Source organism: Cryptomeria japonica, chromosome 11, assembly GCF_030272615.1.
Source record: "Cryptomeria japonica chromosome 11, Sugi_1.0, whole genome shotgun sequence".
NCBI classification, from domain to species: Eukaryota; Viridiplantae; Streptophyta; class Pinopsida; order Cupressales; family Cupressaceae; genus Cryptomeria; species Cryptomeria japonica.
Genome location: NC_081415.1, coordinates 267490842 through 267517335, shown reverse-complemented (window position 1 = coordinate 267517335; position 26494 = coordinate 267490842). Strand labels below are relative to the sequence as shown.

Sequence of the window (26494 nt, the reverse complement as noted above, 5' to 3'; positions counted from 1 at the left end):
GTGTCGCTCAACTGTTAGAATTAGGGTAAATGGGTAGAGCACGGACAAAAATACTTGCACGTAATTTTCAGGAACGTTTTCAATCCCAAAATATATATTTTACTCCAGATTTAATTTAACCTTGCATATAGAATCTTGCTTACCAGGATTAATATACTAGCTGATTATCTAAAGGAGTGTAAAATTATTCTCTGTGCATACGGACACCTGCTGAGTTGCTGAATGACGGTAGATTTGGGCGTCCCTTAGGAAATATGCAGACCTGCTGAATTGAAAGATACTCTTCATACCATATAATACGCTAAAACTTCTTAATATAATTGATCTCATTTTGTGTTTTGTGCTGTAAATTTCTTTCTTTGTTTAGCAGAGGGAAATGAGACATCCAAACATAGGAAGCCGTTTCTGTAAAACTTCATACCTGCACCCAGCCTTATTTTAGGGTGGTCTGTTCAGTCACTGCACCCCATTTCTACAGAGGAGCAAACTTAAGAGGGTTTGAACGTATGGCATCATCATGGCAAGTGCTGCATTACCAGTAGACCATGGCCTGCGTGAGGTCCCTTTGCTCTACGAACGTAGATGAAATTGCATTTTTCTATATTCGGTTAAATCTTGTACGGTTACATCCCCTTGGTATACAGATTGTAGTTGGGTTTAATTGAATCTTTTGATTACAAATGTATAAAAGATGTATGCATGTTTGGGGAAAAAGTGTTCGTTGTCATGCCCCGACAAAAACATCCCTAAGAAAATTGCAGAAGGAAGAAGACAGAATTGAAAATTTAATGTTGCTTTTGTTTTGTTTCTTTTCCAAGATAGAATGATGTAGCCTTAAATATGACATTTCAATTCCCTATTGGAATTCCTTGTCACTGCTAGATTTTGGGTTTCTTAATCCTCTATCATCAACATCCAACACAATTATGGCCAACTGGTTTCCCTGTAAACAAATGTATCAACTATTACCATAATCAGTCCGTTTGCTCAATTATTTTAATATTTATCCATCTTATCATACTATGATCTGGGTCCCTATTTCAATAATAGAACACCTCAATCAATTTGTAGATCTTGTGCTTGTGAAATTTTACCTTGAATCGATATGGTTGGTACATGTACATCTCTTTTTTCAGATCTGCATTCAAAAATGTTGTTTTGACATTCATATGATGCAATTTCTAATCGTGTGGAGCACCAAAGCAATCATCATTTGGATGGTGTTCCGCTTGCCTACGAGAGCAGAAATTTTTAATGGATGGCGTGTTTATCTCAAACTTGTAACTAAAAGACCTGTATTCAATTGTACCTCTATTAATCTGTAGTGTACTGGAATGCGATCATTCATCCCATATATTTCATTCCATGTCTTTTCTTTTCCAATCTTCTTTTGAACTTGGGAAAGTTGCTGATCAATTTCTGCTGTGGTCATAGTTCATATTTCAACAAAGAACAACTTCCTGACTTATATTTTATGTTTAGTATGTTTGTCCCATGGTGAAGGAGTTTGTACCATATTTACGAGACTCAAACTTAGAACTTGGTGCCCAGACTTGGCAAATGAAAAAACCATGAAATATAGTGATTTTTAAGAATTTAGAACTTGTATCATGTACCCTTGGATAAATAAACTTTGAAGACATAATAAACAAATCAAATAGAAGTTACTTTGATCACATGAGTATAAAAGTGTATTTTATTAAGTGTTTAAGGTGTACAGAACTTATGGATTATGATATATCTATAGCATCAAAAGCAAAATCACAATATGGGGTCATGAACTATGGTAGAAAGTGAAAAGCACACAGAAAATATTGAGAGGATGGGGGGGTTAAATCAGTATTTTAAACTTTTATAAACATGAAACCGAATAAAACATAGAGAGAGCAAACATCAAGACACAAATTCCAGATTTCTCATGGAAAATCCTTTCGGGCAAAAAATCACGGCACACCAAAAGTTTTATTAACAAAATGGGCACCAACCCAGATTACATAATGTTGAAATGATTAGCTAGTTCGGATCATATTTTAATGATGCCTTGTGGCAATTAAAATATCATATTATTGTAATAAGGTTAAAGTAATTTATGTCTAATAGGGCTGGGCCCAAATGTAACGTGTGGTTTATGTCTAATAGGGCTGGGCCCAAATGTAATGTGTGGTTCATGTCTAATAAGGCTGGGCTCTTAAAGGAAACGTGCCTCAACTTGCAAGTTATGTAGGCCCCAAATTTGGGCGCCAAAAGTGCAAATTAAATATGTAAAATAAAGGGATTTTGGCAAAAGCCGATTTGGGAAAACTTGAGCATGAATCTTGTAAATAAACAAGATTCATTCTACACAACCACATCCTTATCAAGTGCGATCAGCCTTATGCAAGAACAGTCAGCGAATCTAGCATTTTAGAGAGCAAATCCATTGGACAACTTGCTGGGCAAGGTGGTGCGCTATACGTCAGTGATCTCCCTCTTCAAGTGGTGTCGATATTCTGCTCTCTCTGAAGACATACTACAGCTGCATATTCTAGGTTCAGTCTGCCCTAGATTGGCACTCAATCAGATAAGTAATCTGATTCATGTAATCTGCTTATAAATAAGGAACTGATCTGAATCTTTGATGCTGGGGTTTTTCTCCAAGAGGAAGGTTTTCCTAGGGTACTTGTTTCTTGTGTTGTGTGCTTTTATTATTATTTCTGCTTATTCTCAGTTTGATAATAATTTAAGTAACTAGATTAACATTTGATTGCCTAAAATCAAAATGGTATCAGAGCCAAGTTCGAATTAGGGGTAATCAGATTGATTGTGGTTCTTCCTCCTCCTTCCATTTCTGCTCTTATTACTTCATTCGAAATGTTGAACTGTCTCAGGGTTGAAGATAGATTGGAAGGTGCATCCAACTTCACGTCATGGAGATTCCGAATCATGCTTGCATTAAATGGAAGTGATCTAGCAGACTTTGTGGAGAGATCTTCCATTGAACCCGAGGCAGAAGAGGAAAAGACTTCATGGAGGAAGAAAGATTTTCAAGCTCAGAGAATGCTGGTTGACTCCGTGAAGGATCATATTGTACCTATCATCTCCAAGCTGAAGACCGCCAGCGAAATGTTCAAGACATTGGAAGAGATGTACGAAATCAACAACACTAGCCGTGCCCTAGCTTCATCACATCAAGATGATGAAAGGTGAATCCGTCATAGCATACTTCATGAGGATTTCTGATTTTAGAGATCAGCTCTCATCCATTGGGAAGGTTGTTGATGACAGTGACTTGACCATGCTTGTCCTCAATGGTCTTCTGGCATCTTGGGAGTCTTACATTCAAGGAATTAGTGCAAGACCAGATCTTCCCAAGTTTGATCGTTTGAGAGCAGATTGCATACAAGAAGAGTCACGATTGATAGCAAGAGGAATTGACCGTGATCATTATGATGTAGACAATCAAGTCCTTGCTTCGCATATGGTTAAAGGCAAAGGAAGGAAGTGGGATAGAGACAGAGATTCAGATGCTGCCCCTAAGAAAAGGAAGAAGACTTATCTCACATCCAGTGCTTTAAGTGTGACAAGTATGGTCATTTTGCTCAGGATTGCAAATTCAGGTCCACTCCTCTTGCTTCCTCTGCAGAAGTTGGCATAGGGACATCTCAGGAGGAGCAAAGGTCAAATGAAGACTTCCTTTTCTAAAAGGAGGAAATGTTAGAGGGAGCTTGACATCATTAGCTTCAGAGGGAGCTTCTCAAGCTCAGAGGGAGCTAGTTTCTTTCAGCTTCAGAGGAAGCCTCATCTTTTGTGTAATAGTTTTTCGTTCCACCCTCTGCGAGTAGGTATGGTGGATCCACCCTCTGCGAGTAGGCATGGTGGACCTATCCTCTGCGAGTAGGTATGGTGGGCATCATTGAAGAAATTCCACCCTCTGTGAGTAGGCATGGTGGGTATCATGGAAGAAATTCCATGATGAGTTCATTCACCCTCTGGGAGTTGCTATGGTGAACATATTATTTGTTTCATCCATGGGAGTAGCCATGGTGGTAGCCACTTTGAGACTTGATAGAATCCTCTCTAGCTAAGAGGGAGTGTTGAAATGATTAGCTAGTTCGGATCATATTTTAATGATGCCTTGTGGCAATTAAAATATTATCTTATTGTAATAAGGTTAAAGTAATTTATGTCTAATAGGGCTGGGCCAAAATGTAACGTGTGGTTTATGTCTAATAGGGCTGGGCCCAAATGTAATGTGTGGTTCATGTCTAATAGGGCTGGGTACTAAAAGGAAACGTGCCTCAACTTGCAAGTTACGTAGGCCCCAAATTTGGGCGCCAAAAGTGCAAATTAAATATGTAAAATAAAGGGAATTTGGCAAAAGCCGACTTGGGAAAACTTGAGCACGAATCTACACAACCACATCCTTATCAAGTGCGATCAGCCTTATGCAAGAACAGTCAGTGAATCTGGCATTTTAGTGAGCGAATCCATTGGACAACTTGCTGGGCAAGGTGGTGCACTATACTTCAGTGATCTCCCTCTTCAAGTGGTGTCGATATTCTGCTCTCTCTGAAGACATACTACAGCTGCATATTCTAGGTTCAGTCTGCCCTAGATTGGCACTCAATCAGATAAGTAATCTGATTCATGTAATCTGCTTATAAATAAGGAACTGATCTGAATCTTTGATGCTGGGTTTTTCCTCCAAGAGGGAGGTTTTCCCAGGGTACTTGTGTCTTGTGTTGTGTGCTTTTATTATTATTTCTGCTTATTCTCAGTTTGATTATAATTCAAGTAACTAGATTAACATCTGATTGCCTAAAATCAACACATAAGTGAGAACCAACTCACAGAGAGCACCAACTCAGAAATACTCTTCTTTACAAATCTGCCAATGAATTCTGAAGTGATATTTTCATATACCTTCTGCTGCCAATCTGATAATATTCAAAATGCATATGATTTCCGGCTACTTAACCTGATTGATCACATGAGGCTTTAAAATTTCACTCAAATGTTTTTCCATTTCAACTACTTGCCCAAACTTTTATATCTGACTCATCTGTTGCATGCACACGATTTAGGCAATCAAAATGCTCTAGTTCCCCCACAACATGCTCAGAATAAACTCATATATATTCAATTCAAATTTGAACCAGCCTTAAATTTTCTTTTCATTGACTCCATTTTCAGTTTCACAACGTCTTCATCCTAAATGAGTTCCAGACTCACCACTTTTACAACATCACACTTTAGACTCACAATTTCTTCATGGCATCACAATTCAGACCCTCGATTTCAGTTCCACTTCTACAATAATGCTACCAATAGCGGTATCACATCACCTCCAAAAATTCATTCAACACTTTCTCACTTATTGTTTGCTCCACGCACACTATCCATATGCTTTGTGTGTTAAAATCATTTCATCCACGACCTCACATCACATAGCAAGAAAAGGCTCACATGATCTGCACAAATAGATTGCCTTTAAGCTACTGCCTACCAAAAGAGGCCACGATACCATGCCTAATTGTCTTAATGCCGAACCAAAAATGCCTAGCGCTTAATATTTAATAATAATAAAACACCAAAAATATACCTGATTTCTTCAGGTGTTCTGAGAATACCATAGCAATTGGACTTAATACTTCAGTTTTCCACAACGCAAAAGCTTAAAATAGAACCCATAACGTATGCTCACAAGAATCCACAAAGTGCTGACTGACAACCTTGCCGGCATGGCTTAAAAAGATATTCGACATCCTTAACAAACGTTTTATGATGCATCCTATGAATAGCATTCAACACATGGGAAACATTAATCCACTAATATTCCATGTATTATCAATTCTGAAACCATAAGAAAAATATTAAATTCCAGCAGTTGAAAATTCAAACAGTGATGTGTCAAATAGAAGTAGACAAGCTGGCAGGTGAAGTGGACAAGCAGCCAGCTTAAGTTGACACCCAAGAAGCTCAAACACACAGCCAAGTAGCTCAACCAGACGGCCAGGCAGCTCAAGCAGCTCAACTTGACAATTAGGTAGCTCAACCATACAACCAAACAACTCAACCAAGTAGCCAAAATTACTCAACCAAAATCTAATGAATAATCGGCAGCTTAACTAGTATTTCATTCCAATTATCTTTTTAGAAGCCTTGACAATTATCCTTTGACATCAGTGACAAAATATGCAACAGAAAGGAGCTTGTATCCCTTAGCCTAGCATTATTAGCTCTATGTGGAGTCATGTGTTTGTATCTTAGACAAGTCTACAGATGCTGCTACAACCTTAAGAGCATTACTTAGGATATGGTTTGACTTAGCAAACTAGAACTATAATTGTAATTTAATTACTAGGAATATAATTAGGAAAAAGTCAAAAATATAATTAAAATGTTTCTTTTCCATCTAACATGGCCCAAAAAGATTTTCATTTTTTTGTTTTTTAAAATTAGAGCAAAGATTTGGGAATAGCCTATTCAATTTTTTTATGCTTTAATTTTTAAGCATTTTCAAAATTTTATGTCTGTTTTCTTGGTTTTCATAGGCTTGGTCAAGTCTACTTGTCGAGACTTTTCAGGTACCTAGGTCATGAGCCTTAGGGCCTTGTTTCGACCACTTCGTACTGAGATTCCCTGAGTCTACACTAGTCTTGTAACACTAATCTATACCCCCTTTTTTCATTTGAATACCCATCATCGTACACTAAGTAGTCCTTGTACATTTCTTCTTTCAAGCTTCATTTGGTTGTTTGTACTAGAGCATAATAATTCCAACCAAAGATTAACGCTTGTTTAAATTTTGGCTCAAAATCATTTCAAACCTCAAAAGGAATAATATTTTAAAGTGCTAACATTGAATTTACTGGATTTGGCCAATATTGTGCCTGCTTTTAACCAAAATTAGGGCACACTTGGAGCCATGCTGGAAATGTTTGGATTTGGTGATCTAGTTGATTGTGCCATATCCAAGTAATATGGAATTGTTTTTTCCATTTTCCTTATGTCTTTCCTTGTGATTTTTTATTGTCTTTGCTGTTTGTTTTCTATTTATTTTTACTATATCCAGGTTGACAATCGCATCTATAAGCTCTTTTGACTAAGGTTTATGTTGTATTTTGTTGACCAAGGTTTTTGCTGTATCCTGTATTACATCGACCAAAGGAATAAAAGTTTTTTTACTATATCTTATTAGAAAAGAGTTTTTTGTTTTCTATATTCCATATTTCTTTTGTTTTTACTATATCTAGCCTCTAGGTATACTGTTTTTCAAGCTTACTAGTAGTCTAATTTGAACAAAAAAAGATGCTACAAATTATTCGAATTTGTCATTTGACTTTTGGCATTGAACTACCAATGTTACCCCAACTATTGTTGCCAGATGCACCATCAATAATTTGTTTGATAACCCATCTGTTTTGAAATAATACATAACATGGTTTCTTATTTTGTTTATATAACATCTATTTTTACAATTTGTTCAATACACCTATAACCTATGAACCTATGCTGCTGCCCAATTTGTTTCCGTTTTTCTTTTTCTAAAATATTTCATTTTAAAATTTACTATCATATATTAAGATCATTTTTATAATCATTATTTCTACTAAAGTATAAATTTTAATATATTTTCTAAATTTATATATTTTTTTATTTTTTAATTTATATTTAAATGTGAAAGTTATTTTAATTAATTACAACTTATTTTTTGTTAGGTTACAATAGTAAATATATATGGGTGTTAATGTGTATATACTAAGTTGCAGTGTTCCACGGGCGTCCGGGACGGGGGGACAGGGGGACGAGGGGGACGCGTCTCGGGGACGGGGGGACCAAGGGCCTAAATTTGGGGACGGCGGGGGGACGGCGGGGGGACGGCGGCGGGGGGGTGGCGGGGTGGTGGTGCTCATATATATACATATAGTACTTGAAAAACTAGTTTTGAAAAGATGTATAACAGTATAACAGTATAAGAATTAGATTTCAAATGAAACTATAGGAAATACCAAGATTACTTAGATTAGTGATACGTAACTAATTGCTAATTGCTAAAACTAAAAGTAAATAAAATTTGACAAATGAAATTGTCAAATTGGAGATTTCTCATTTCTATCATATGAATATCGAAAAAGGAAAACGAAAAATATGAATATCTGATGCCATTGCAAAGTCTATAATAATAAAGATGATTACATGATTCATCATTACAATGAGTAGCCAAATACAAACACGTGTAGCAATAGCATTACAAAAGAGACGAGTCAAATACAAAATGACAAAACTGAAAAGTGAAAACTCAAACTGTAGCTAATGGAGGCCTCTAATCATCTGCAAACTCCTCCTCACTGGAACTGCTGGACTCCTGAGGATCAAGGTCCCTCAAGCTCACACCAACTAGCCCTGCATCTGAAGTGGTAGGATCATCCTCATCAATCTGTGAAGGCTCCTCTGGCTCTACATCCCATCGTGCCGCTGGACTCTCCTTGTACATAAGTGTCTTGCGGTCAATGAGACGCAAAGCACTATGTACAGCCACAAGCTTCTCGGCTCTCTTAGAGGTAAGTCTGTTCCTCTTAAGAGAGTGGATGAAGCTATATGTAGACCAGTTCCTCTCAGCAGCTGAAGAACTGGAAACCTGGGATAGCAGACGGATGGCTAGAGTGGTGGTCAAAGATTTCGGGCCATGACATTTCCACCACAAAAGTGGGTCCTCCTGTGCCATAATGTCTATATCCATCTTTGCTGCATCTGAATAACCTCTAAGAGTGGCAAATCTTCCCCACTCAGTGCGTATTGTACCGGCATCTCTGGAATCAAACATCTTCTCTATGCACCTAAAGAAACCTGCCTTCACCTCATCATCCTCAATCGGTGTCGTTCTACCCGGTCTAGCCTTGTACCACTTAGGATTCAAGGCAAAGGCAGCCATATGCAAAGGAGTGTTCAACTTGTCCCATCTACTCTGAATGATAGGCCGGATTTGCTCATTGTAGAATGCTAGAGAGGGGTCCTTCACTCGCACAGCAGCCCGCATCTGGCCAAGCATAGAGTCAATGCACTCATACACCTCTCCAAGGTTAGGTGCATCCCCATCCCCATATCTGATCACCTGGAATACTGGAGAAATGATGGAGACAATGTATTTCGTATCAGTCCAAAACACATCACTCTTCACTATCTCCTTCACCCTTCTCCCCTGCTCTGTCTTGGCCTCAGCCCACCTATTCCACTCATTAGTCATAACCATGAGTTGCAATGCCTCTTGCAACTCAATCATTCTCTCCAAGAGAATGAAATAGGATGCATATCTAGTCTCAACTGGTTTCAAGAACTCCTTCTTCGCGAAGGTCCTGAATAGTGCATGTGAAATGTGGTGGTTGCAGATAAACATCTGCACATCTCTCGCATCGGTGACCACTCCTCTAATCCAGTCAATCTTCCCCATGTCCTTGAGTGCATTGTTCATGGCATGCACACAACATGGGGTCCACCAAATGTGTCTATAGGCTGCCTCAACGAGTCTCCCTGCTGCTCTACACACATATGCTGCATCTGTCACTACTTGGACCACATTTTGTGGCCCAACCTCCTCAATAGCCTCCCTGAGGACCTGAAACTGGAAATCAGCATCTTTACGATGCCCTGTACAATCAACTGCTCTAAGGAAGTATGGGCCCTCTGCACATGTGACCATGATGTTGATGAGTGGACGATGGCTAATGTTTGTCCACCCATCCATAACTATGCTGCACCCCAATGCCACCCAACATGCCTTCATCTTCTCCATCAAAATATTGATCTTGGAATAGCTTTTATCCAAGATTGAGGTCCTCATTTTCGTCTCCCCTGGTGGCACATAAGATGGTCCTCCCTTGGCCACCATATCTATCATCTTCCTATAATAAGGAGACCGTGAAACATGAAATGGAATGCCATTGGCAAAGAAGAAATTGCCAATGGATTCATCTATCTCATCTCTCAGCTGCACATTAAACATATCAGCAATGGGGTTGCTCTGTGGTGTATGCAACTTACGTTTCCCAGTCCTGGCAACAGTAGAAGTGGAAGTAGATGGAGATCCAAACATCATTCCTCCCGCCTGCGAAGCATGATAAGTATGTGGCACTGGCACATTCCGGCTATCGTGAAGTGATGCCCTAGCAGACAAAGTAGTAGGCATTGAAATATTTGTGTCATCTGGAACCCCCCAAAGCCTGTTAAACTCAATTCTGTACTGTATATTTTTGGGTTCCTCCAAAAACTTACAATGTTTCACGCCTTTTCCTCTCCAAAATAGAAAGTGTGCATTCACCTTGCTAATGCTACCGAACCATTCTCTGTCACAAATATTGCACTTCCACTTCCTTGTTCCCCCACTTGAATGTGATGCAGTGCCTTGTACTGATATTTGTGAAGCAAACTGTTTTAGAGGAGACTTAGGATCAAAATGACCCCTAGCATATGGTGCCAACAACTCTGAAGGGCAACCTGTACTAGCTGCTGCACTTGCCATAGAACTAGATTGGGCTCCAGGATCAGCCCCATGGTCACCCCCCTCATTTTCAGGTTCATATTCTGAATCATTCTCACTATGAGAATGGATTTCCATGTTATCTTGACTCGTGCCTTGGGAGCTCATTGTGAAATTTTCAAATTGACACTGCATTTCACAAAATAAAAATAAAAATAAAAATAAAATCAGCCTTGTTTAACAATATATTTTTAAATTTTTAAATTTTTTTTCCTATTCATCTCAAAATGAGATTTGATGTTGAATCTTGAGGGCAAAATGATGAATCATTTTGCCCTCAAGATTCAACATCAAACCTCATTTTGAGTCTTAAGATGAATAGGGAAAAAAAATTAAAAAAACCAAAAATGACATAGAACAATGAAAATCAGAAAGTAAAACAAACAAAAAAACAAGAAGAAGTTGAAAAACCCTACCTTGTGCTTGAAAAATCTCTCCAAAATGTAGAAGAATCTTCTTCTTCCTCTTCTTCTTGCTTCTTCTAGCTCCTATCACACTTGTAGTCACTTTTCTCACCTCTTCAATCAATCTTCTTCAAGCTGTTCCTCCTCTTCAAGCTGCTGGAAAAAAAATCAGTTTTGCATAATGAGAGTGAAATCCAAACTAAACATGTTTTTGTGTTGTTTTGGGGGGTGGGGTGGGGCCCACGTCCAATTAGGGTTACCCCTTAACCCCCCCCAAAAAGCACATGTCATAAAAATTTTAAAAAAAAATGAAAATTGCGCTTTTTATCCCGTGCGAACGCGGGAGACGCCTGGGCGTCCCCCCGTCCCTCGAGAGACGTCTGGGCGTCTCTCGAGGGACGGGGGGACGCCCAGGCGTCTCCCACGGAGACGCCCAAACGTCCCCCAGGAGACACCCAGACGTCTCCGCGTCGGGGACGTCTCCCCGTCCCGGCGGAGTTTGGGTGGCGGTGGCGGGACGGCGGGGGACGTCGCGTCCCCGTCCCCGCGTCCCCGAGACGTCTCTGACGGGGGGACGCGCCCAAAAATGGGGGGGACGCGTCCCTGTGGTTCACTGCTAAGTTGCCGGTTCAGGTTCGAAGAACCTGTGTGCCGATACGGCAAAATTTTGATAAGGGGTTTGGGTTCGTTAGTGAAGAGCACACAGGCAATACCGAGGGGGGGGTGAATCAGTATTGCAAAGTTTTAAACCTTTAATAAAAACTTGAAACCACATAAAAAATGACAAAGCAATCATTAAAACACAATAGTTTTATGTGTTAAGGGTAAATTTTAGTGGATTAAGATTGGAATTTTGAAATCCAAATTATAGATACAAACAGAGACACCCCTCAACAGTCAGCATTAGGATGCAGAGAAAGCGAAAGACATAAAAACAAACACGAAGGAACGGGTGCAAGTCTTTGGCCACTTTATTGCAACTCAAAATCTATCATGGGACTGCCAAACATGAGAAACAAGAGAAAGCACATAAATCCCTGCCACTTTTGAGGCCCTTTTCTTCAGCAACATTTGGGATATACTCTTTGCTCCTTTCCCTTGACAATATTGAATGTAAAATTCCTTTGTAACAACTTGTAGAGGTCCTCCATGTTGGTATGTGAAATTAGTTATCTTTATCCAGAATTGATTAAGTAATTGACGACGAGTACCATTTTTGGCCGAGTTGGAGATTTTTTTTGGACTTCCTATTTTTGGCCATATGACGTGTATGACATGCAGTTGTACAACTCACACTTTCTATTTCTGTAAAATCTTCTTCGAAGAGGATTCAACAACTTAGATGTCTATGGTTTAGTTAGTCATGTTTTTTGAGATAAATTGTGGATTGTTGTAATAGTGAATTTGTGATGCCCCCCAAATTGACGATCCTTGCCTACAATAAGAAATTGTCTTACCTTAGTAAGACTTCATGATTTCTTATCCCTCACATGGTACTCTGGCTACAGCAGCAAATTGTGAATTTAGATGGGTGCAGATTGAGTCCGATGTGGAGAACAAGCTATGATCATTTCAGCATACAGATTGGGGTTGTGACTAATGAAATCGCCTTCCTCCTAGCAGCGATGCCTCTCCTTAATTAATAAAGGATCTCTTCCTTAATAGAATGGACAATTAATTAGAGTTAACATAATTTGAATCAAGAAAGGTGTTTAGACATTGAAGAGGTATGATTGTAACTAAAAGACATGTTGCTGTCCAAGAGTCACAACCATAAAGGAGGGTCACTATCTACCAAAAGATATAAAGGAACATGCCAAGAAAACCAAGGGGCATCATCAAAGGATTCTGATTTTACAAGGATACCGGACATTGTTCTCTCGGCAGTTGGACATTACACTCCAGTTGGTATGAGTTTTCTGAGCACACGCATTAAATACTGTAACAATATCTATGACTATTTCTGCATATAAGTACCTGTATATTTCTGCATATTCATAATGCCAATATTCTGCATATTTGTAATTGATACTATTAATATTCTGATTACCCATGTTTGACAATATGTTATGCTCATATATGTTGTAATAGATCTGAATTGTGATATATTACTGTTGGTTTATTCTGTGTGTTACTAGCCATGATAGAGGGAGAGAAGCTTACAAGTAGGGGAATGGTGTTGGGGTCACCTTCTAGGCACGCCACCTCATGGTATAAGACTGGGGAGTCCCATGAGGCCAAAGGGGTATAGAGGTGCTGCCTTTGGGCCTATGAAGGATAGACTCCCTGGGCACCCTATTGTGATGACCCTCATGCTCTCTATATGATGAATGAATGTGTTAACCTTGGGACATAGGATAGAGGTGACAAGATTAAGGAAAACGGTGATAGGATACCTCACTAGGTATTTGTTGATGTGTTTTTTATGCACATGCGAACACAGAATAAAATACCAAGGTATCTAATCCTCTCTTGAACAAAATTTCCTCGAATGCTGAAGATTTCGCCTAAGGATCATTCGAGAAGACTCCAAGGTTCTTATATGTAGGGTACGTGTGGATAAGCTCACGTGGTATGATGTGATTATGTTGGAATCACAAGGGGACTTACGTTTGATTGCTTGAGTGTTTAATCTGTTGGAACTTGAATCCTATCTACTAGTTGGAAGATACAAAGGTGGCAAAAGCGTAGGGTTTAGAGAATCTAATCCAAGACCTAGAATGCAAGAAGAAGGATAAACAACTAGGTGGAGTCCTACTGGGCTGGGTCTCACCATCAGGTTGAACAATCCGACACCAACTTAGTGCGATCTTCTAAGGGATGCTTCGAATATATTCGAATCGTTACACCATCAAACACTGATCACCATTCAAGTTAATGCATGAACTATAGTTAGCAAGAGGCTAGTGGTTTGGACTAGGCGGATTCCACGCGAGTGTATTCAGTAACTTCCTTCATTCAATCTAATCACTTACCATCTAAAAATGAAGATTCAACAAGAAACCATGCATGTTGCAAGAAACAACACATTTCACCTTATCTTCAATGAAAAATGAGGTTCATTTACAATCAAGGCAACAATTTCTTGCCTTCTCTTCCTAATCTACTCTAACTTCTATTCTATTCACTATTGATCATTTGCTATTCTAACCTTTATGAACTAACTATTAACCTTTACAAATGAAGAGCCAAAGCCTTATATAGAGAGCTCTTTACAATTCAATGGCTAGGGTTACAAGATGGAAACCCTAATTAGGGTTTGTTACAAAAAGCTCTTTTAGCCAATGAGAAAATTACATTCAAAATTTGAGAACCAATAGGAAGTAGGGGTAGGTGCCTCAAAGTTTGTGTCATCACTGGTGAGTCAGGTACATTGAATCTGGACATGTTGAGGTGGAGCTATCTGACTGGAGGGATAGTGACTAGGATGCCATCTTGTCTGGTACTTGCTCGTATCTCTTTTGATTCTCAATTTGGTGATGCTGAAAAGCTAACTTTGATTAACTCTTCTGAAACTATCTGCTTCTTCAACGTACCCTTGCACTGACCTCTGTTGATCCTCCTTCGTCCTTGATGTACTAGATGAATGATGTACCTTTCCGGTCAAGTCACTCCTCCTCTGGTAGCTCATATCGCTTTGAAGTTTTATAAGATCTTTCTTCTGATATCTTGTGGTTTCTCCATGTGGTAGAATGAAGATCTTGAGGATAGCTTGCAATTCCTTGAACACTTGAAGTCTTCGAACACTTTAGAAGCACCTTGAATCCTCCTCCATGCATTTGAGGTGTCTTTAATGATGATGGAACTTGAATAGGTTGCCGTTGTCTATTCTTCCTTCTAGCCCGGTCTTGTTGATCTGCAAAACAAACAAAAGGTGATTAAGAGTACATGACATATTCATTCTAACATAGCATTTCTTACCTTAAATCATCAACAAGAAGGCTTTAGGATGAAATTCGTTCTGGACCCCTTGGAAGGACAGGCCCTATAATGAGATTCGCTCTGGACCCTCTCCAAGGTACAGGAGTGAATTTAGCAATTTCACTTAATTCCCTAATCATAACTCATTCTACAAGGCATTAGACTTCATAATTGTGCTCCTTCTAGGTATAGACAAGTCGCTTGCTCCCAAAAATTGCTTAGGAATGGGGTAATTCAAGGGCCTAGGCAAAACAAAAGACCTCCTAGGAATTTTCTGGAAGGGTCAGGAGCGAAATATGCATTTTAGCTCAAATTCTATCATCTCATTGCCTCAAATCACTTTTCAAGGGCAAGTACACATTAATCCTTTCCCAACCATGCCTTAGGAACCAAGATCTTGGTCTCAACAAGGAGCAAAATAGAGGTTTTAAGAAATTTCGCTTTGGACACTTTGGAAGGGTCAAGAGCGAAATTTTCATTTGCACTCAACCTTTCATCATTTCCTTGAACTTTGCTCCTAGGCTAGGCCTTTGGGTCCTCCTCCCATACTATCAAGCCCATCTACCCTCAAAGTGATGTCCATTTCAACGCTATTTGGCGAGAAATTAGGCTATCCCAAGGATTTCGCTTTGGACTCTTTGGAAGGGTTAGTAGTGAAATTTGCATTTTAGGCCCAAATCCTCCACCTTTTCACCCCTCAATTGCTTCCAAGGCATGATGACATCCTAGCTAAGGATCCAAGGCACAAAATTAGTCCAAATTTGAAGAAAAGGGAGGATTCTATGAAAATTCGCTTTGGACCCTTTGGAAGGGTCAGGAGCGAATTTGTCTTTTAACCTCAAATCCATCATTGCCTTCACTTCAATTCAGTTCTTAAGGCAAGTATATATCCATCCTCCCTCAACCATGTCCTAGGAACAAAACTGTGTTTTGAACAAGGAGGAAATATGTGTTTTTAGGAGAATTCGCTTTGGACCCTTTGGAAGGGTCAAGAGTGAAATTCTTCCTAGGCCCAATTTCTTCATCCATTCATCCTTTCTTTGTCTTGAATTTAACTTACTACACCTCCTCCCACCACCATCAAGTCAATTTGCTATCAAAACAAGGTTCATTTAGTACACTAGGCAAAATAGAGAGTCTTTCTAGGAATTTCGCTCTGGACCCTTTGGAAGGGTCAGGAGCTTAGAAAGAATTTCGCTCTGGACCCTTTGGAAGGGTCAAGAGTGAAATTGACATTTTGCTTGATTTTCCTTCACAAAATTCTATTTCTCATCCTTTAATCATCAAAAACAAGTCTTTTGCCTTCAAAAAATGCTTGGGAATGGATTAATTCATAGGTTGGAGCAAGGTATAATGCTTCATGGAGAAATTCGCTCTGGACCCTTTGGAAGGGTCAGGAGCGAATTTGCTCAATTAGGCTCAATTCTTCCTTCTTTTCACTCATCTTGCTTTAGACTTGTCTTTTTGAATCCCTTCCTTGCCATGTATGTCCACCATTTTATGTCCCTAGTGAAGAAATAAGCCATTTGGAGGATTTTGCTCTGGACCCTTTGGAAGGGTCAGGAGCGAAATTTGCATTTATGCTCAAATTCTTCACTTTCCATCACTTCACTTTGTTGCATACATCAATACTCTTTCAATCACACCATAGGGATAAAGTTTACGAGGCAAATTAGGACCAAGATGGGAGATATAAGGAAATTCGCTCTGGACCCTTTGGAAGGGTCAGGAGTGAGATTTGAAGAATTAGTCTTAAATACCATCCAAACACTCAAACTTCACCCCCAATCACATTTCTCTCACCTTAGGACACACCAACAAACCACCTTAAGGAAGTGCCTAGTCAAAATATTGAATGAAAAGTGCATTTTAACAATTTCACTTAGGTACCTTTGGAAGGACAGGGCCTATCTAGGAATTTCGCTCTGGACCCTTTGGAAGGGTCAGGAGCAAAATTTTTCTTTTTGCACAAATTCCTCATAGAACTTTACCTTACTTGGTTGCAACTCACTCCAAAGGTATGCATGAATCAACTTGCCTCAATCACGCCAAAGATTTTGTCCTAAACAAGGAGATCAAGGAATTTCGCTGTGGACCCTTTGGAAGGGTCAGGAGCGAAATTCATGTTATAGGCTCAATTCTTGACCTTTTCTCCAAATTTCCATGTCTACGTTTGTCCAAGGTGTCTCCAAGGGTGAACTCAAGCTTATTTCCCCCCAATCCATGCCTTAGGATGAAGGTTTTGTCCAAAAAGGAATCAAAGGGAGCTAAGGAAGATTTCGCTCTTGTCCCTTTGGAAGGGTCAGGAGCGAATTTGACACTATCACCCAAACGCTCATTCAACTCTCAAGTTTCATGCTCAATCTTCATGTCCTTTGCTCCTCGAAGGGTAAAATTGGTATCAAACAAGGCCCTAGACATAATGCAAAGACTCTTCCAAACTCAATCAAGGCATAACCCCAAGACTAGAGCAAGCCTGGCCTAGAGAAGGCTTCCAAAGGGACCTTGACTTGGACCATCTACTGACCCACCTCAATTCTAGCAGACCCTGCTATCTTGATGATCACTCTGACAACTATCCAATGCAAAGGCTAATAGCCAAGACCAGGCAACCAGGCAAACTAAACTAACCCTAGAAAGCAAAAAGTAGGGGTCCCCATTTGCAATGGGGCGATGTGTGAATACATTACAACAATATTCCACCTCATATGGTATGGGCTACATGAGGACAAGAGGGAATAAGATCCGCCCTTGGGCTTATGGTAGAGGGTCTCTAGGGCACCCTATCTAATCACCCTCTTCTATGGCCTCTATGATTGGACCTAAAGTATAATTTAGTCTTGTAATTAGGACTATGTCTTACATATGTATGATTGGTGTTTCCTAATTAATAGATCTACTTAATGAAATATTGATTATCTTACATTTTCTAACTTAGTTGCAGAGTTTCAGTCAAAGTAATAGGTATTTCTAAACCCTACTATACCTCAATTAAGGCAAAAATCCCATGTCTCTAATTTGGGGACATTACAGAATTGGTCCTTGAGAAAATAACATTCCTGTGAGACCTTTGGCATTTGCCCATGGTTTATTCTTGGTACATCACTGGGTTTCCATGTAAATCTGCGTGTTCTTGGATTATTGCTTTTCAGTTTTCATTTGTTTATTTCTGTACTGGTAATTTTCTCAACACTCCAAACCAATCAACACCATTCTCAAAGCCCTTTATATTTCTTGTTCTCTTATATGTCATCCTCTTGATATATTTCCTCCTTTAGATATTGTCAGGGCTTAATTGCCTTTTCTCTTAGGGTTTTTGAGACCAACTTAACAATCTCCCGAGCCTCTTTTTCTAGAGGTTTCACTCAAAAAGTCACATTTGGATGGATCCAATGCTCCTTCCCTTTCCACCTAGCCTTGCCATCTCCATCAGTTGCCTTCTCCTTAATAGGTGTAGCTCTTCTGATTTGGAGCTGATGGCATCTTTCTTTCCAATCAATTTTCTTTCTTTTCCACTTCCCTCCAATCTTTCGTCCCTAATGTTAACATCAAGTACTAGAGACGGAAGGTGGTTGGCAAGTTCCCATATGTAGTTGAATTCATTTGAGGCTGGGCTCTAAAATTTTAAATCCTTGAGTTTCTTATGAAATATCAAATGACCATTTATCCCCTCATTCTCAGCTTTTGCATGTCTTGCCTTCTTTCACAATTGTAGTCCCCATCCAAAGGAGTTTTTCTTTGGTCAATCTAGAAGTAAACACAACCACTTGTTTGTGTCTTTGAAAGTTCCTTTGATAAGTGAGTGGCATCCTCTAATTTCTGACAATTCATACTTAGTCCTATCCTTTTCCCTTATCTTGTTGAATAACTTGTTACAAGCATATTTCTACTTGTGCTGCTCATTATCTTGTAGCTTTGCTTTTATAATAACCACATTTTACGGGTTAGTGCTCTCTGCCTCTGAGGAATTTGAGACATATATCTGCACAAGGTGTGTCATTTTTACTATAATTAACAGCAATAATGAACTTGACAACATGAAAATGCAGAGAAATCCTTGTAGAAGGCAGTCCACCACCTCTATCACCCGTGTGTATGCCAAGAGAACAGCACCCACCACTCCAAATCACAGCCAAAGCTGAAACCAAAGATACATTCAGCCCTCGAGTGCGCTGTTGGTTGAAAATTTTGTACACCTAGGGAGGTGTGCAAAATTGTGGTTTCAGCCACACCGTGTGAGTTAAAAACTCTCCTAATTCTAAGGGAAGGCTCCCCCTTTTCTACTATTACAAATTAACTACAGCACTAGTCTAACTTGGGTGAGACAACATCCTTTTCTTTTTTTTTTCAGAAAATATGATATTCTTTTCTCTTTTCAGAAAAGAAACTACAATTAGGAAAACAAATACAACAACTTAAGAAACTTTAACAAATACAAAGATGCTTATACAAAAGGAAGTGAAGTTTCTGTGAAAGTCCAAAGTCTTCCGTCACTTCCCCGGGACGGGAATGTAGAAACAAAAGCTCAAAGTCTTTATATTCCTACTATCCTATCTACCTTCTAGAATGATTAATATGATAACAATGTGCAACTTACAACAGCTCAAAGTCTGTTGATATGGTGCACCTCTAAACTACTATAACTAGGAGTAATCATAGGCACAAAGTCCTATAGTCTCTCTCTATTACGAACACTTAGCTATTTTAATCCTCAATATTTGTAGCACAAAGTCTACAAGAAGTTAGATCAAAGCTCCTTTTAAAAATCTCACCAGAATCTCAAGTATATGTAGAAAAATATACCACTATGACATAAGAACACAATGGATATAGGAACAAGGCTTCAAGACAAATTCTGAAACTCAAATGCCTTCTTGATATTGCTTGAGAAATCAATTTACAAGTATAAAACACAGTTTTTATCGTTGTAAATTTCTGCAGAGTTTTCTTGCTTGCTAAAACGATAAAAATTACATAAAGCACTCTCCGATATATATAGGAGAGGCGCTGAGAGCAAAAAGTGGGAGAAGTCCAACTAACTAAGACTTTTTCCACAACCACAATTACTAACTATGACTTATTTCAAATTATAGTCCTATTGTATTTCAACTTGTAATTTGTTTACATGTAATTACAAGCTACAAGATTACAAGTAACTAGTCTACCTGTAATTACAAGTTACAAGATTACAAGTAACGAGTCTACCTGTAATTACAAGTTACAAGATTACAAGTAATGAGTCTACCTATAATTACAAGTTTTGATATTGCATGTAATTTGTCGAAAGGAAAAACATAAAACAAAAATAAAACTCAAGTGTCATGAGACATTGCTTGTTCTTCTCCATCCCTGGCTATGAAAGCTTGAAACTTGTTGATTGATTCCTGCAATTCATTAGGATTTGGGCTTGCTGTATTCCTTGCAACAACAATAGTTTTGATGATGACATCAAAGTATCTCATTGTCGCTACTCTATGTTCTTCAAGAACAGTTTGCATCTTGTCAAGGAAAACTTGGCAATTCACAAACCTATTGATTGAAGCCACTGCAAATTGCTCATATTCAAGCTCCTGATGAAGTCCTAACACCAACTCAGAAAGTATTACATCCTCAGGAAGCAACTCTTCATTTTGACTTACCATCTTGTAAGACATTTTCTCAAAGTTGGAGATAATATCCCGCCCCACTTCAGCATTCATTTCAAGAGCAACTTCAATATCTTTAATCAAGTCGTTGACGACTAATGACCTATTGATCATAAGCTCCTCAAACTCAATATACCTTTCCCTGTTTGGTATCACAGTGTGATTGCATAGGATTTCCAATTTGACTCGATCCATTTCATGCCAAATTCTTAAATCTCTTTTTGTAAATTCCAGACTTTGCTTAAAAGATTCTAAAGTTTGGTTCAATTTTATGTTTGCTGCTCTTACATTGCCCAGCACTAGTAAGGCTTTCTTCACCACTTGAGCACTCCAATCTGCTAGTTGATCTACCAAGGAATCAATAGCTTTGGCCTTTTGAGTAGCTTTCTCAACTCGTTTGATGAACTCTTTGGAAGTAGAGGAAGTCAAGGGAGCAACCTTTTCTAAAGAATTAGTGATCTTTTGGATTCCTAAGATGGGTTGTGTGTTTTCCTCCTTGAGCTTATCTTTCTTTGCTAGGAGCTCACCATAACTTTGAACCAATGAAGTTACTGAGTCTTGAGAATCATGCATCATTCCGATATGTCTTTGCTTAGATGACAAATCATGGCCAGTTTCAGTCATGAAATTATCAAAGCTTACGGTAGAAGTATCAATTTCAGGAAGCGACACACTTGATAAAACGACATAAGAGGGATTTACGTCAAAAACATTCTCCAAGTTGCCATGTGAAGCATCCATAGATATTTCTGGTACTGATGATGACACATTAGTGCAAACAGATGCATTTAACTCAACAAGATCAACATGAACCGTGGAGAAAGAATCCACATCTGTGTCTATTGGAGACATAGAGACATCCAAAGACATTTGGGGAATGGACGTGTGAGGAGAATCTGAGTTCAAGGTAGTAGGAGATTGTGGAGCATTTTCCTCATGTGGTTCATCCTCAGGGTCAATGACGTGAATTTGCACTTGAGGTTCCTCTTTTCTCTTCAATGATACCTCTGTCGGAGGAATGACCAGAGCCCTATTGACTCTTAACTTGATTCTAGTATCAAAGGAAGAAGCACCCTCTTTGGATTTGACTCTTACCTCAAATTTACGCCCAACAGTCTTGTTGAATCATCTTCTGCCCCAACCACTAATCTTAATGGTTTTGATATTATTGCTTTTCAGCCAAGCATTGGTGTTGGCAAGAATGGGCTGAAATCTATCAAAGATTGAGGTACATTCCTTCTGTGACCATTGGACAGATGGAAGGGGAGCCTCAACAACCCTCTGTTCTGTATACTTTGGGTCAAGAGTTTTCTCATCATCTACCATGCCTTTTGGAATCTTGGTTAGATCCAGATCTACAATTTGCTCCAAGGTAAGCTTGCTATAGTCCATCTTCCTGACATCTTCCTTTGAACGAAGGTCAACCCAGATATCCTCAAGGCGATGAACATGAGTGAAAGCTCTCTTGATTTTGTCTTTCATCCCTTGATAATCAAAATCCTTTCTCGCCTTGAACTTCTTCAACTTGATTTCTTGAAGTTCTGTCTCCATTGCCTTGGCTCTTGCTAAAGTTGTCAAGGAATATCGGCCAATCTATAATGGATTATGTGAGGATATGTTGATGCCTGACTTATGTTGAGCTAACTAGACTGCATGAATCGTCATCAGCTGCCTAGTCAACTCCATCAGGATGATCTTGTCAGTAGGATATCTTGGAAGCATATATGGATTACCTTCAAAACAACCAACTCTCGTGTAAGTAAAAGTTGGGAACTGAAGGAACAAGCATCTGTACTCATTCACTTTCTTCCAGGCTGCCTCAGACACTCTCTTGTTCTTAAGTGTTTTGTCAAACAAACACATGAAATGGCCAAAGAAAGCATCCTGCACCCTCCTGTAGTGAATCCTACTAGGTCTCAAGGTGAGTTGATCATAATATTTCCATATTGGTACAAGTGACCTATCACCTTTGGTAGAAAGACTTGTAAATTGTCTTATTGATGCTGCTATATACACGAGGTAAGAATTAATGTAGAAAGTGACAGTGGTTGGCACTTGTGAGAGCTGTTCACATAGGTTGTCACTGATCACTTCTCCCCAAAAGATATGAGACTGAGCTTTTCTCATGACCACAATGTATTTATACATCCAGATCTCAAATATGTTAGATTGTTTCAACCTATGTTACCCCGAGTTTCCAGGACGGGGACGACAGGGGATGCGTTTTCGGGACGACATTTTTTTTTGCCAAATTTGGGGACGACAAAGGGGACAGCTATATAAAATATAGGGAAAATTTAAAATATATAGGAAAATTCTAAATGTTCATATGAAAACATGGATAAAGCATGCATATATACATTATATTCATATGAAAACATGGATATAGCATGTGTATGATACTATGAAAACATTTTAGAATGTAAATTCTGAACATACAACATTGTCAATACTCGATATGCAATTATGCATTCATAATTCAGAATTTCAATTCATTCACATTGTCAATATGCATATCATAATAGATATTAAAGAATTAACATACAAAATGTCAAAATGCCCAAAGGCTACACTGCTGCCATATAGTTTTATTGTCAATTACGATATGAAAATCAGAATAGTACTAATGAATTAATATTTAATTATTTTGATTTCCTATTTACAATTTATTATTGATTAATTTTAAATTTTTAAATGTTTTAACAATGAATTTAACAATTTAATATTTTCTATTTATAATATGAATTAATTTTAAACGTTTGATATGAATTAAATTTTAATAAATTTAAAATTTAATTAATGTTTTCTTTTAATTTTTTTAATAACAATTTGAATTAATAGGGACCCACATTAGAAAATTTATTTTTTTTTTTTGAAAATTTGACATTTTTTATTTTTTTAGATATTTTTTAATAGTCTTGGATGTGGGAGACATCTCGCCGTCCCCGGGACGGATTGGGGACATCCCAGCCGTCCCTAGCCATCCTCGGGACGTACTGATGTCCCCCATAGCTAGGGCTGACGTCCCCCCGTTTCGAGGACGTCCCCTCTAAATTCTTGGCAATTTGGGGACAAGGGGAGACGTCCCCTGGCCGTCCCCAAGTCCTCGAAACATCCCCGGGATTGGGACAGGGGTTTTCAGGTCGGGGACGTATCCCCCAGGTTACACAGGTTTCAACCCCATTATCCTGCTCAGAAGTGTGATCATATCACTGATATCTTCAATGAGATCTAATCTATACAACTTAGGTCATTGAGAAAAATAGGTTCTAGGAGTCTTAAGCCATTTAGAATTTATATGCCTTATGCAATCTGATCTTTTTTGGTTGTAATGATCAAGAGCACCGTTTATAGAAATGTCTGCATATACTGGAGCAGTAGGAACCTTGAAGATTTTATCAATGGCTTCTGCATCCAATCTGATAATAGTATTGCTATCATCATCCTTGATTGTCCTAGATCCTTTGTCAAAATGAGTAGCACAAGTAAGGACAAATTCTGATTCCAAGACGGCCACTAGGAAAGTGGAAACCAAGTGAATATGGCTATTCAAGAGCAATTGCATGCTGTGACTTGGTGATCCTTCCTCTTTCTCAAGGAACTCAAACATATCAACATGCCTGATCTCCGTGTCTTTAATTTCATCAATAGGAGAGCTTACTTGAAAAGGAGAAATCTCATTCTAGTACTTGTCGTATTTGCACTTCATCTTCTTGTTTGAAGGAGATGCTGGTTCTTCTGTCATTTAGCAAGAATCTGTAATGCTGTGATGAAAACTCCAACGAGTCAAGACGCCATCACAGGCTATTGGAGAAGCCATGACACTTTCTTCAAATGAAAGAATTTGGAAAACAATACCTAATCTCTGACCCTTCATGATATTTAATGTGGAGAAAAAGAAGAAAAGTGGGAAAGCTTGAACGATGCACTATGGACAAGACTTTGATAGTGACAAGGGTGAAATTTTGGATCTCAAGGCATAGACTGCAAGTGAATAGGAGTGAGCTCGAAAAGGTGGAAATGACCAATGCAAATGTAGGGAAAAAACCTTGACACTTGCACTTCTAATCGGGTCTTGAAGACCCGATTGCAAGTGTACAAGTCTTGCATGTTTGGAAATAGCTTGCAATCGGGTCTTGAAGACTCGATTACAAGTGAATGTGATAGCAAATGAATGGTATTGATAAGCTTGCAATCGGGTCTTGGAGACCCGATCGCAAGTAAGCATGTTGTAAGGTAAATGTAAGCTTGCAATTGGGTTTCCAAGACCTGATTGCAAGTGTGCAAGATGATCACTCACGGGTGGTAAGAATAAGCTTGCAATCTGGTCTTAGAGACCCGATTGCAAGTAAGCATACTTGCAATATGAAAAACAGTGGGAGAAAAAGACTTGCAAGGGCGATACAAACTTGCACTCATCACTCAAAAAGATAGGCGACTTGGCCAAGACACTTTGCAATCGGGGTTTTGTGGACCAATACAAGTGAAAGGATTAAACGTGCAGTGCAAAGGAAAGCCATTACTTGGAAACAAAAACGCCTTCATACATCTCTATCATTACACATGCATTTGATTACAAGCGAACAATACATGCAACACGAGAAAAATAAAGGGAAAGGCGCGATCCCTAATGCGAAACAATAGGGGAAAAAAGAAAACAAAACAACAGATGCACTTACCTTAGTATGAAAACTCATAGGAATGAAAAAAAGACACGCCCAAATCTTGACGCAACTCCAACTGAAAGAATGAGAAAGTGATTTCACAACTCCACTCAAGAGCTTAAATAGGCATACTAAAGAAGAACACTCCTAATAAAAAACGAAGGCACCTTTAAGAGGATCCTACAATCACGTGGGGAGACAAATCGGGTCTCAAGAAGCCCGATACAAGTGCATATGCAATACTCACGTCCTTGATATCACGTCCTTGATGAAATACAAGAAATACTTGTAATTGGGCTTTAAACCCTTGGTTACAAGTCTATTGAACTAATGAAAGGTAAAATAACTTAGTTGTAACCGGGGCTCTAAGACCCGATTACAAGCATACTTGACAATTCAAACAATGAACTAACTTGTAGTCGGGTCCTAGAGGCCTGATTACAAGTAAGTGCATTTACTTGTAATGTCATCCAAAAGTTCCTACCACTTGCAAAGACTATCTCAAAACCCAAAATTGCACAAATAAGAGGAAGAATGAAAACCAAAAATGACCAAAACTTGGACAAAGATGGCAAAACACCCACACATGCTTAGATGCAAACCAATACGAGTTTTAAACCTCGGAAAACATGCCTTAGAGAAGAAAACTACAAATTTTGAGTAAAAATTTGTAGGGGTTGTCTATTTTTTGAAAGTTAAAAAATTAAGACAGTATGCACAACAATAATAATGGATGTGGAACACTTAACATTGCCATCATCAAGAAATAAGCAGGCCACACACCCTATTACACCCATCTTGGTAAAAGTTAAAACATACAGTAGTAAATGCATTTTTTATATTTCGATGACTGTCATATCCCTACAAACACCTCCCTTTCTGGCCATAACAAATTGTTACAAAAACGTTCCTTAAATTTTCTTCCCAGCAGTAACTCACATGGAAAATATGTTTTATTTTGCCTCTACAACCACAAGGGACTCTATACAAGCAAGAAACACAGAAATAGCAACAAAAATTCATGCTCATCACCACCACGAGATCTGTCCAATCCGTTTTGTCCATTCTTTCCATACAACTAGCGTGCAAATTGAAATTCTCCCCCTCATAGCATCCACCATCAGTTATACTACCAAGTTCACTCCCATGACCATTGATCTCTACAGCTAGCCTGATAATTCAATAAAAAATATTGAAAGACAATAAGAATATAAATAAATCTTGAAAGTAGGGAGGTGTAAGGACCCGCAAGTCCTAACCCTAATTAACCATCTTAATTGATCCATAATTACAGTCTAAGTAATTTTTCATTTAATGCACATGCAAGACTAAGTTAACTAATAT

The 26494-nt window shown here is 38.7% G+C and overlaps 1 protein-coding gene across 1 annotated transcript in view; it reads left to right on the top strand.

Moving 5' to 3' along the window:
* Positions 1 to 26494, top strand: part of LOC131069726 (uncharacterized) — a 116607-nt gene that overhangs the window by 301 nt on the left and 89812 nt on the right. The window lies entirely within an intron of this gene.